Source organism: Lipotes vexillifer, unplaced genomic scaffold (genome assembly GCF_000442215.2).
Source record: "Lipotes vexillifer unplaced genomic scaffold, Lipotes_vexillifer_v1.1 scaffold112, whole genome shotgun sequence".
In the NCBI taxonomy this organism is placed as follows: Eukaryota; Metazoa; Chordata; class Mammalia; order Artiodactyla; family Lipotidae; genus Lipotes; species Lipotes vexillifer.
The window spans coordinates 2,411,591-2,421,345 of record NW_006776285.1 but is presented as its reverse complement, the minus strand read 5'-3'; the positions used below and the strand labels follow the sequence as shown (position 1 = coordinate 2,421,345).

The following is a 9,755-nucleotide window of genomic DNA, read 5'->3' as shown; positions in this document are numbered from 1 at the left end:
AAATTCCCTGCTGAAATCATGCCACATATTTAGTTTATGTATTAGAACAGAGCAAATTCTGTACATTCTACTGAATAGTACAGGTTCTGACCAAGAGGTCATTGGGGAAATGAAGGAGCCCGAATCTTTAGTTTCCACCACCCTTACCCCAAAGGCTAGGAAGATGGTGGCGATGTGTTTGCAGGAAAGGTCTGGCCTAGTCCTCAGCACTCAGAAGTCTTCTAGGAACTTGGGCTAATTGTGCCTTCCATGCGCTCAGTTAAGAGCATCGGAGAACTTAGAAAATGGTGTCTAATTTGCCTTTTCATCTGAGCAGCTCAATTCCTTCTCAGTTACAGAGGCCATGGGACAGTGTAGCTGATCCGGTGGGACCTGGGAGGGCAGGCACTAGCAAGTCTCTTCTTTAACGCCTCTGCTTTTTCATCTCTCCATTTTACTGTGCCATCTCAAAATTACTGGACTGGTACTCAACCCTGGGGGACAGAGGGAGCTCCACCCCCAGTGACGGTAACATCTTTTCTGGGTCAAATAAGAATTGTCCCTAATCAAACAGCATGTTACTCCTTTCATCTCTCATTTTTCTTTGCTGAGGGAAAAAAAAGACATCTGTGACCACATAGTGGGTGCTTTGTGAGAAAGAAAGCAAGAAGGGCAACTTTCTTATGATGCCTGGAGGGAAAGTGTGAGCCCCAGCAGTATTGGGGGGAACGATCAGGTAAAAAAGCCTAGTCCTACCAGGTATGTAAATTATATCAGGAGAAAAAGAGTGGATCTCCTTACACACATGGGAACTATACCTGTATGGGAACTACACCATCCTGAGAGAAAGCTTAGTTGCATTAGCATGAAGTACGCCATAGGCAGAGTTACGCTTCTCTTCTAAGTAACAAATACCCAAATCCAAACAGAAATCAAATCCATTTTGCTCCAAATCAACATTTTAACCCTATAGTCTTGTAAATCATACTGAACAAATCATACAAGTATATTTTTTAAAGAAATTAGGAAAACATTGCATTGTAGTAGGTCTTGAGATTTTGATGAACGTCAGTTAAGCTCAATAGATATAGGCAGAAGGAGACCTTCAAGATGGCAGAGGAGTAAGATGTGGAGATCACCTTCCTCCACACAAATACATCAAAAATACATCTACATGTGGAACAACTCCTAGAGAACACCTACTGAATGCTGGCAGAAGACCTCAGACTTCCCAAAAGGCTTTTTTCTTTTGCCCTACTCTCCATGCACCTGGGTAGAGCAAAACAGAAGAGAAAAAACAAAGACAAAAGAATAGGGACAGGACCTGCACCGCTGGGAGGGAGCTGTGAAGGAGGAAAAGTTTCCACACACTAGGAAGCCCCTTCACTGGCAGAGAACGGGGTGGGCTGGGGGGGAAGCTTCGGAGCCACGGAGGACAGCGCAGCAACAGGGGTGCGGAGGGCAAAGCAGAGAGATTCCCGCACAGAGGATCAGGGCCGACCAGCACTCACCAGCCGGAGAGGCTTGTCTGCTCACCTGCTGGGGTGGGCGGGGGCTGGGAGCTGAGGCTTGGGCTTTGGAGGTCGGATCCCCTGGAGAGGACTGGGGTTGGCTGTGTGAACACAGCCTGAAGGGGGCTAAGGCACCACAACTAGCCGGGAGGGAGTCCAGGGAAAAGTCTGGAGCTGCCGAAGAGGCAAGAGACCTTCGTTTCGGGGTGTGCGAGGAGAGGGGATTCCTTCCCAGCATGCCCACTGAAGGCAGAGCACTGCCTAAACGAGCTCCAGAGACGGGTGCGAGCCACGGCTATCAGCTCGGAACCCAGAGACGGGCATGAACGGCTAATGCTGCTGCCGCTGCCACCAAGAATCCTGTGTGCAAGCACAGGTCACTATCCACACCTCCCCTCCTGGGAGCCTGTGTAGCCCGCCACTGCCAGGATCCCGTGATCCAAGGACAACTTCCCAGGAAGAACACATGGTGTGCCTCAGGCTGCTGCAACGTCACACTGGCCTCTGCTGCTGCAGGCTCACCCTGCATTCCAATTATGACTATCATACACCCCCGCCCTGGCCTGAGTATGGAAGAGAGCCCTAATCAGCTGCTGCTTTAACCCCCTCCTGTCTGGGCAGGTAACAGACTCCTGAGGGCAGTCTACACACAGAGGCGGGGCCAAAAGCAAAGCTGAACCCTAGGAGCTGTGGGAACAAGAAAAGAAAGGAAAATTTCTCTGTGCAGTCTCAGGAGCAGCAGATTAAATCCTCACAGTCAGCTAATGTACCCTGCATCTGTGGAATACCTGAAGAGACAACAAATGTTCCCAAAATTGAGGCGGTGGACTTTGGGAGAAACTGTAGACTTGGGGTTGGTTTTCTGTGTCTGATTTGATGTTTATCTTAGTTTAGTATTTACTGCTTATTACCATTGGTGGATTTGATTATTGGTTTGGTTGCTCTCTTCCTTTTATATATATTTTTTTCCCTTTTCTCTTTTTGTGAGTGTGTATGTCTATGCTTCTTTTTGTGATTTTCTCTGTATAGGTTTGCTTTTACCATTTGTCCTGGGGTTCTGTCTGTTGGTTTTTTTGTTTTTGTTTTTGCTTTTCTCTCTTCCTTTTCTTCTGAGCCGTGTGGCTGACAGGGTCTTGGTGCTCTGGCCGGGTGTCAGGCCTGAGCCTCTGCGATGGGAGGGCCGAGGCCAGGACATTGGTCCACCAGAGACCTTTCGGCCGCACGTAAGAGATTTCCCAGAGATCTTCGTCTCAACCCAGCTCCACCTAACGGCCAGCATGCTCCAGTGCAGCATGCCCCATGCCAAATGACTAGCAAGACAGGAATACAACCCCACCCATTAGCAGAGAGGCTGCCTAAAGTCATACTAAGTTCACAGACACTCCAAAACACACCACCAGACACGGCCCTGCCCACCAAAAGTACAAGATACAGCCCCACCTACCAGAATAAAGGCACCAGTCCCTGCCACCAGGAGGCCTACACAAGCCACTGAACCAACTGCACCCACTGGGTGCAGACACCAAAAATAACGGGAAATACGAACCTGCAGCCTGCAAAAAGGAGACCCCAAACACAGTAAGTTAAACAAAATGAGAAGACAGAGAAATATGCAGCAGATGAAGGAGCAAGGTAAAAACCCACCAGACCAAACAAATGAAGAGGAAATAGGCAGTCTACCTGAAAAAGAATCCAGAGTAATAACAGTAAAGATGTTTCAAAGTCTCGGAAATAGAATGGAGAAAATACAAGAAATGTTTAACAAGGACCTCGAAGAACTAAAGAGCAAACAAACAATGATGAACGACATAATAAATGAAATTAAAAATACTCTAGAAGGAATCAATAGCAGAATAACTGAGGCAGAAGAACAGATAAGTGACCTGGAATATAAAATAGTGGAAATGACTACCACAGAGCAGAATAAAGAAAAAAGAATGAAAAGAATTGAGGACAGTCTCAGAGACCTCTGGGACAGCATTAAATGCACCGACATTCGAATTATAGGGGTCCCAGAAGAAGAAGAGAAAAAGAAGAGTCTGAGAAAATATGTGAAGAGATTATAGTTGAAAACTTCCCTAACATGGGAAAGGAAATAATTAATCAAGTCCAGAGAGCACAGAGAGTCCCATATAGGATAAATCCAAGTAGAAACACTCCAAAACACATATTAATCAAACTATCAAAAATTAAATACAAAGAAAAAATATTAAAAGCAGCAAGGGAAAAACAACAAATAACATACAAAGGAATCCCCATAAGGTTAACAGCTGATCTTTCAGCAGAAACTCTGCAAGCCAGAAGGGACTGGCAGGACATATTTAAAGTGATGAAAGGGAAAAACCTACAACAAAAATTACTCTACCCAGCAAGGATCTCATCTAGATTTGACAGAGAAATTAAAACCTTTACAGACAAGCAAAAGGTAAGAGAATTCAGCACCACCAAACCAGCTTTACAACAAACGCTAAAGGATCTTCTCTAGGCATGAAACACAAGAGAAGGAAAAGACCTACAATAACAAACCCAAAACAATTAATAAAATGGTAATAGGAACATACATATGGTTAATTACCTTAAATGTAAATGGATTAAATGCTCCAACCGAAAGACACAGACTGGCTGAAGGGATATAAAGACAAAACCCATACATATGCTGTCTACAAGAGACCCACATCAGACCTAGGGACATATACAGACACAAAGTGAGGGGATGGAAAAAGATATTCCATGCAAATGGAAATCAAAAGAAAGCTGGATTAGCAATACTCCTATCAGAAAAAATAGACTTTAAAATAAAGACTATTAGAAGAGACAAAGAATGACACTACATAATGATCAAGGGATCAATCCAAGAAGAAGATATAACAATTGTAAATATTTATGCACCCAACATAGGAGCACCTCAATATATAAGACAAATGCTAACAGCTATAAAAGGGGAAATCAACAGTAACACAATCATAGTAGGGGGCTTTAACACCCCACTTTCACCAATGCACAGATCATCCAAAAAGAAAATGAATAAGGAAACACAAGCTTTAAAAGACACATTAGACCAGAGAGACTTAATTGATATTTATAAAACATTCCATCCAAAAATAACAGAATACACTTTCTTCTCAAGTGCTCAGGGAACATTCTCCAGGATAGATCATATCTTGGATCACAAATCAAGCCTCGGTAAGTTTAAGAAAATTGAAATCACATCAAGTATCTTTTCCAACCACAACACTATGAGACTATATAACAATTACAGGAAAAAAAATGTAAAAAACACAAACACATGGAGGCTAAACAATATGCTACTAAATGACCAAGAGATCACTGAAGATATCAAAGACAAAATCAAAAAATACCTAGAAACAAATGACAGTGAAAACACCTATGGGATGCAGCAAAAACAGTTCTAAGAGGGAAGTTTACTGCCATACAATCCTACCTCAAGAAACAAGAAACATCTCAAATAAACAACCTAACCTTGCACCTAAAGCAATTAGAGAAAGAAGAAAAAGGAACCCCCCAAGGTTAGCAGAACCATAAAGATCAGATCAGAAATAAATGAAACTGAAAGAGAAATGGAGGAAGCAATCCCACTTACTATAGCAACAAAAAGAATAAAACACCTAGGAGTAAAGCTGCCTAAGGAGACAAAAGACCTGTATGCAGAAGACTATAAGACACTGATGAAAGAAATTAAAGATGACACAAACAGATGGAGAGATATACCATGTCCTTGGATTGGAAGAATCAACATTGTGAAAATGACTCTACTACCCAAAGCAATCTACAGATTCAATGCAATCCCTATCAAATTACCAAAGGCATTTTTTACAGAACTAGAACGAAAAATTTTACAATTTGTATGGAAACACAAAAGATCCTGAATAGCCAAAGCAATCTTGAGAAAGAAAAACGGAGTTGGAGGAATCAGGCTCCCGGACTTCAGACTACACTACAAAGCTACAGTAATCAAGACAATATGGTACTGGCACAAAATCAGAAATATAGATCAATGGAACAGGATAGAAAGCCCAGAGATAAACCCATGCACATATGGTCACCTTATCTTTGACAAAGGAGGCAAGAATATACAATGGAGAAAAGACAGCCTCTTCAATAAGTTGTGCTGGGAAACTGGACAGCTACATGTAAAAGAACGAAATTAGGGGCTTCCCTGGTGGTGCAGTAGTGGAGAGTCTGCCTGCTGATGCAGGGGACACAGGTTTGTGCCCCAGTCTGGGAAGATCCCACATGCCGTGGAGCGGCTGGGCCCGTGAGCCATGGCCGCTGAGCCTGCGCATCTGGAGCCTGTGCTCCGCAACAGGAGAGGCCACAACCGTGAGAGGCCCGCATACCACAAAAAAAAAAAAAAAAAAAAAGAATGAAATTAGAAAATTTCTTAACACCATACACAAAAATAAACTCAAAATGCATTAAAGACCTAAATGTAAGGCCAGACACTATAAAACTCTTAGAGGAAAACATAGGCAGAACACTCTATGACATAAATCACAGCAAGATCCTTTTTGACCCACCTCCCAGAGGAATGGAAAAAAACATAAAAATAAACAAATGGGACCTAATGAAGTTTAAACGTTTTTGCACAGCAAAGGAAACCATAAACAAGATGAAAAGACAACCCTCAGAATAGGAGAAAATACTTGCAAATGAAGAAAGTGACAAAGCATTCATCTCCAAAACATACAAACAGCTCATGCAGCTCAATATCAAAAAAACAAACAACCCAATCCAAAAATGGGCAGAAGACCTAAATAGACATTTCTCCAAGGAAGACATACAGATGGCCAAGAGGCACATGAAAAGTTGCTCAACGTCACCAATTGTTAGAGAAATGCAAATCAAAACTACAATGAGGTATCACCTCACACCAGTTAGAATGGGCATCATCAGAAAATCTACAAACAACAAATCCTGGAGAGGGTGTGGAGAAAAGGGAACCCTCTTGCACTGTTGGTGGGAATGTAAATTGATACAGCCACTATGGAGAACAATATGGAGTTTCCTTAAAAAACTAAAACTAGAGCTACCACATGACCTAGCAATCCCACTACTGGGTATATACTGTGAGAAAACCACAATTCAAAAAGAGTCATGTACCACAATGTTCATTGCAGCACTATTTACAATAGCCAGGACATGGAAGCAACCTAAGTGTCTGTCGACAGTTGAGTGGATAAAGAATATGTGGCACATATATATAATGGAATATTACTCAGCCATAAAAAGAAACGAAATTGAGTTATTTGTGGTGAGGTGGATGGACCTAGAGTCTGTCATACAGAGTGAAGTAAGTCAGAAAGAGAAAAACAAATATTGTATATTAACACATATATGTGGAAGCTAAAAAAAATAAATAAATGGTTCTGAAGAACCTAGGCGCAGGACAGGAATAAAGACGCAGACGTAGAGAATGGACTTGAGGACACAGGGTGGGAGAAGCGTAAGCTGGGACGAAGTGAGAGAGTGGCATGGACATATATACACTACCAAATGTAAAACAGATAGCTAGTGGGAAGCAGCCACATAGCACAGGGATATCAGCTTGGTGCTTGGTGACCAGCTAGAGGGGTGGGATAGGGAGGGTGGGAGGGAGGGAGACGCAAGAGGGAGGGGATACGGGGATATATGTATACATATAGCTGATTCACTTTGTTATACAGCAGAAACTAACACAACATGGTAAAGCAATTATACTCCAATAAAGATGTTAAAAAATAAATAAAAGTTAAAAAATAAAAACCATTAAGCACTATAAAAAAAACCAGATAGCTAGTGGGAAGCAGCTGCATAGCACAGGGAGATCAGCTCGGTGCTTTGTGACCACCTCGAGGGGTGGCATAGGGAGGTTGGGAGGGAGGCACAAGAGGGAATGGATATGGGGATATATGTATACATATAGCTGATTCACTTTGTTATACAGCAGAAACTAACACAACATGGTAAAGCAATTATACTCTAATAAAGATGTTATAAATAAATAAATAAATATAGGCAATTCACAGTGAAAATATGCTTGTAGATAAAAAAAAGTGAAAAAGCATTTATTGGTCTATTAGTAAAAAATAATATTCAGCTTACTACTAGTATCATATATATTTGAATGATACAAATGAAAAAAACAACAAAAGATTTTACACTAAAAAAATTAGTTACAGCAGTCAGTGGAAATTTTAGTATGTTGGATATAGGCAACAAAATTAAATTCCCTTCATTAACTCCTTGCCAGGAAGAGACGGAAATGCTTGCCTCTCTGCTCTGAAATTCAATGTAAATAATTAAAAGAAAACTGTAAAATGCCATAATTCAAGGATGCTATCAGGACCAAGTGGGATATTAATCCAAGATAGAGGAATTCTAAAGTGTTATGTGCAACAATAGACAGACACAGTAAGAAAAAAAAAGTCATGTTTAAGTAGGCAATTCATGCAATTAGGATTTAAGAATACAATTTCATTTTAATTCCTAGACTTCCAGGAGTGGAAATTCACTTGTGACCATGCTAATTTTTAATTCACAAAGGATCAAAATCAAGGTTAACATGCAGATATCAATTCATTGTATGCTCGTGACAAGCAATTTTAAAGTTCTTGTTAGTTACAGGGGCTCAAGGGATTGGTTTGCCATTAGGAGGATGCCAATCTGATTTGCTTTCAAAAAATCCTCCAAAGGTGGTCAGTAAGTTTCAGGAATGCGAAGGCTTATTAAAACATTTGCTAGCTTGAGCAACTTAAAAGGGGCAACAAAGCTAAGGAATCCTACAGAATCTTCTAAGTACTATCTGGGGGAAACTTCAACAACTAAACCTTCCTTCCCAGTGGGAATATGTAATCATTCATTCATTCATTCATTCACTCATTCACTCATTCAATTCAGAAATGTATTGAGCACCAAATCTATGGCAGGTGCTTATTTCTATTCTGCCTCCATTTTCTTAAAGAGTTTAATAACTTTAGGCAGAACTTTAAAAATATATATCAATTTTACAAATAAATGTTACACCTTTATTTTTCTGGAAAGCTGTCCCTATCTTGGAGATTTTTATATTATCAAAGCAAAGTATAATATATAAATACCAAGAAGAGCAATCTAAACCCAAATTAATAGCAGAACCTCGGAAACAAAAAACAATAATATCTAAATTTAAAAGGATTTCTAAAATAATACTATCGTCATTTCCTATATGGGATGTACTTGAGCTCTTCAAAATAACATAAGACTAGTAATACTCATCCACAGAAAACTATAAATATCACAAATATTTGTGAATGTGCAAACTTTGACCGTAAGAACACAGAGCCACATCCTGTTAAGGAATCTTGGGTTTCTGCAACTCACCCTCACAAAAGAGAATTGCACAGGTGAGAAGGCACCAATGCAAAGTGGGAGTTTAACCTGTCATGTGGATCCCATTGAAGATAAATACTGTTCTCAGGAACCCATAATAGCTAGTAATGGCTAATAAGATACCAACCAATGGGAATTTTACACTTGCCTTTAAGGGAAGCCAAAAAATGAAATGAATGCACCCCTGTCTTAAGATTTATTTTTGCCCTATAGTTATATTATTATTTATTTTTAATTATATTCTCTTGTAAAATATGACATAGATCAGACTTACACAATATCTCCATATAAGAATATACTGTGAAAAAGATTTAAGAGTAACTGCTTAAAAAAAATTAAACTTTTAAAACATATCATGAATTCTTGTATAAAAATTTTAATATGGAAATTATACATTTTATATCCACTAGAAAGCATATATTTAAAGCATTTCCCATGCTAGCTCTCACTGCCAATTGACTTTTAACTTGAAAATATCCATTCTGATAGTTAAATAAAAACTTCTAAACAGGTTTGACTTACAGAATTTGTTCTTAACCAATTATTAATGTATTTGGATTTAAGCTGAACTAAAAAGTAATTTAATTTTGAAATTCTGGCTTAGAAAGACTATGATGAGGTTTCATGTAGCCATTAAGTAAAATATAATGTGGAACCAACATCTCTATTAAATTTAACCTTGAATTATAATTAATACAAAGATTTAATCTGTTCATCTATTATGGCTGTTATAGAGCCTAGTAAATAAGTAACAATCCGATAACATATGGGCTTCACCTGACCCTCTGAAGCTTCTGTGATACTCTACAGGGCCAAAAACCTGTGTGTGTGTGTGTGTGTGTGTGTGTGTGTGTGTGTGTGTGTGTGTGTGTGTGTGTGTGTGTGTGTGTGTGTGTG

The 9,755-nt window shown here is 39.9% G+C and overlaps 1 protein-coding gene across 1 annotated transcript in view; it reads right to left on the bottom strand.

The window, feature by feature from the left end:
- The window catches only part of UTRN (utrophin), a 503,258-nt gene that overhangs the window by 4,760 nt on the left and 488,743 nt on the right, over window positions 1-9,755 (bottom strand).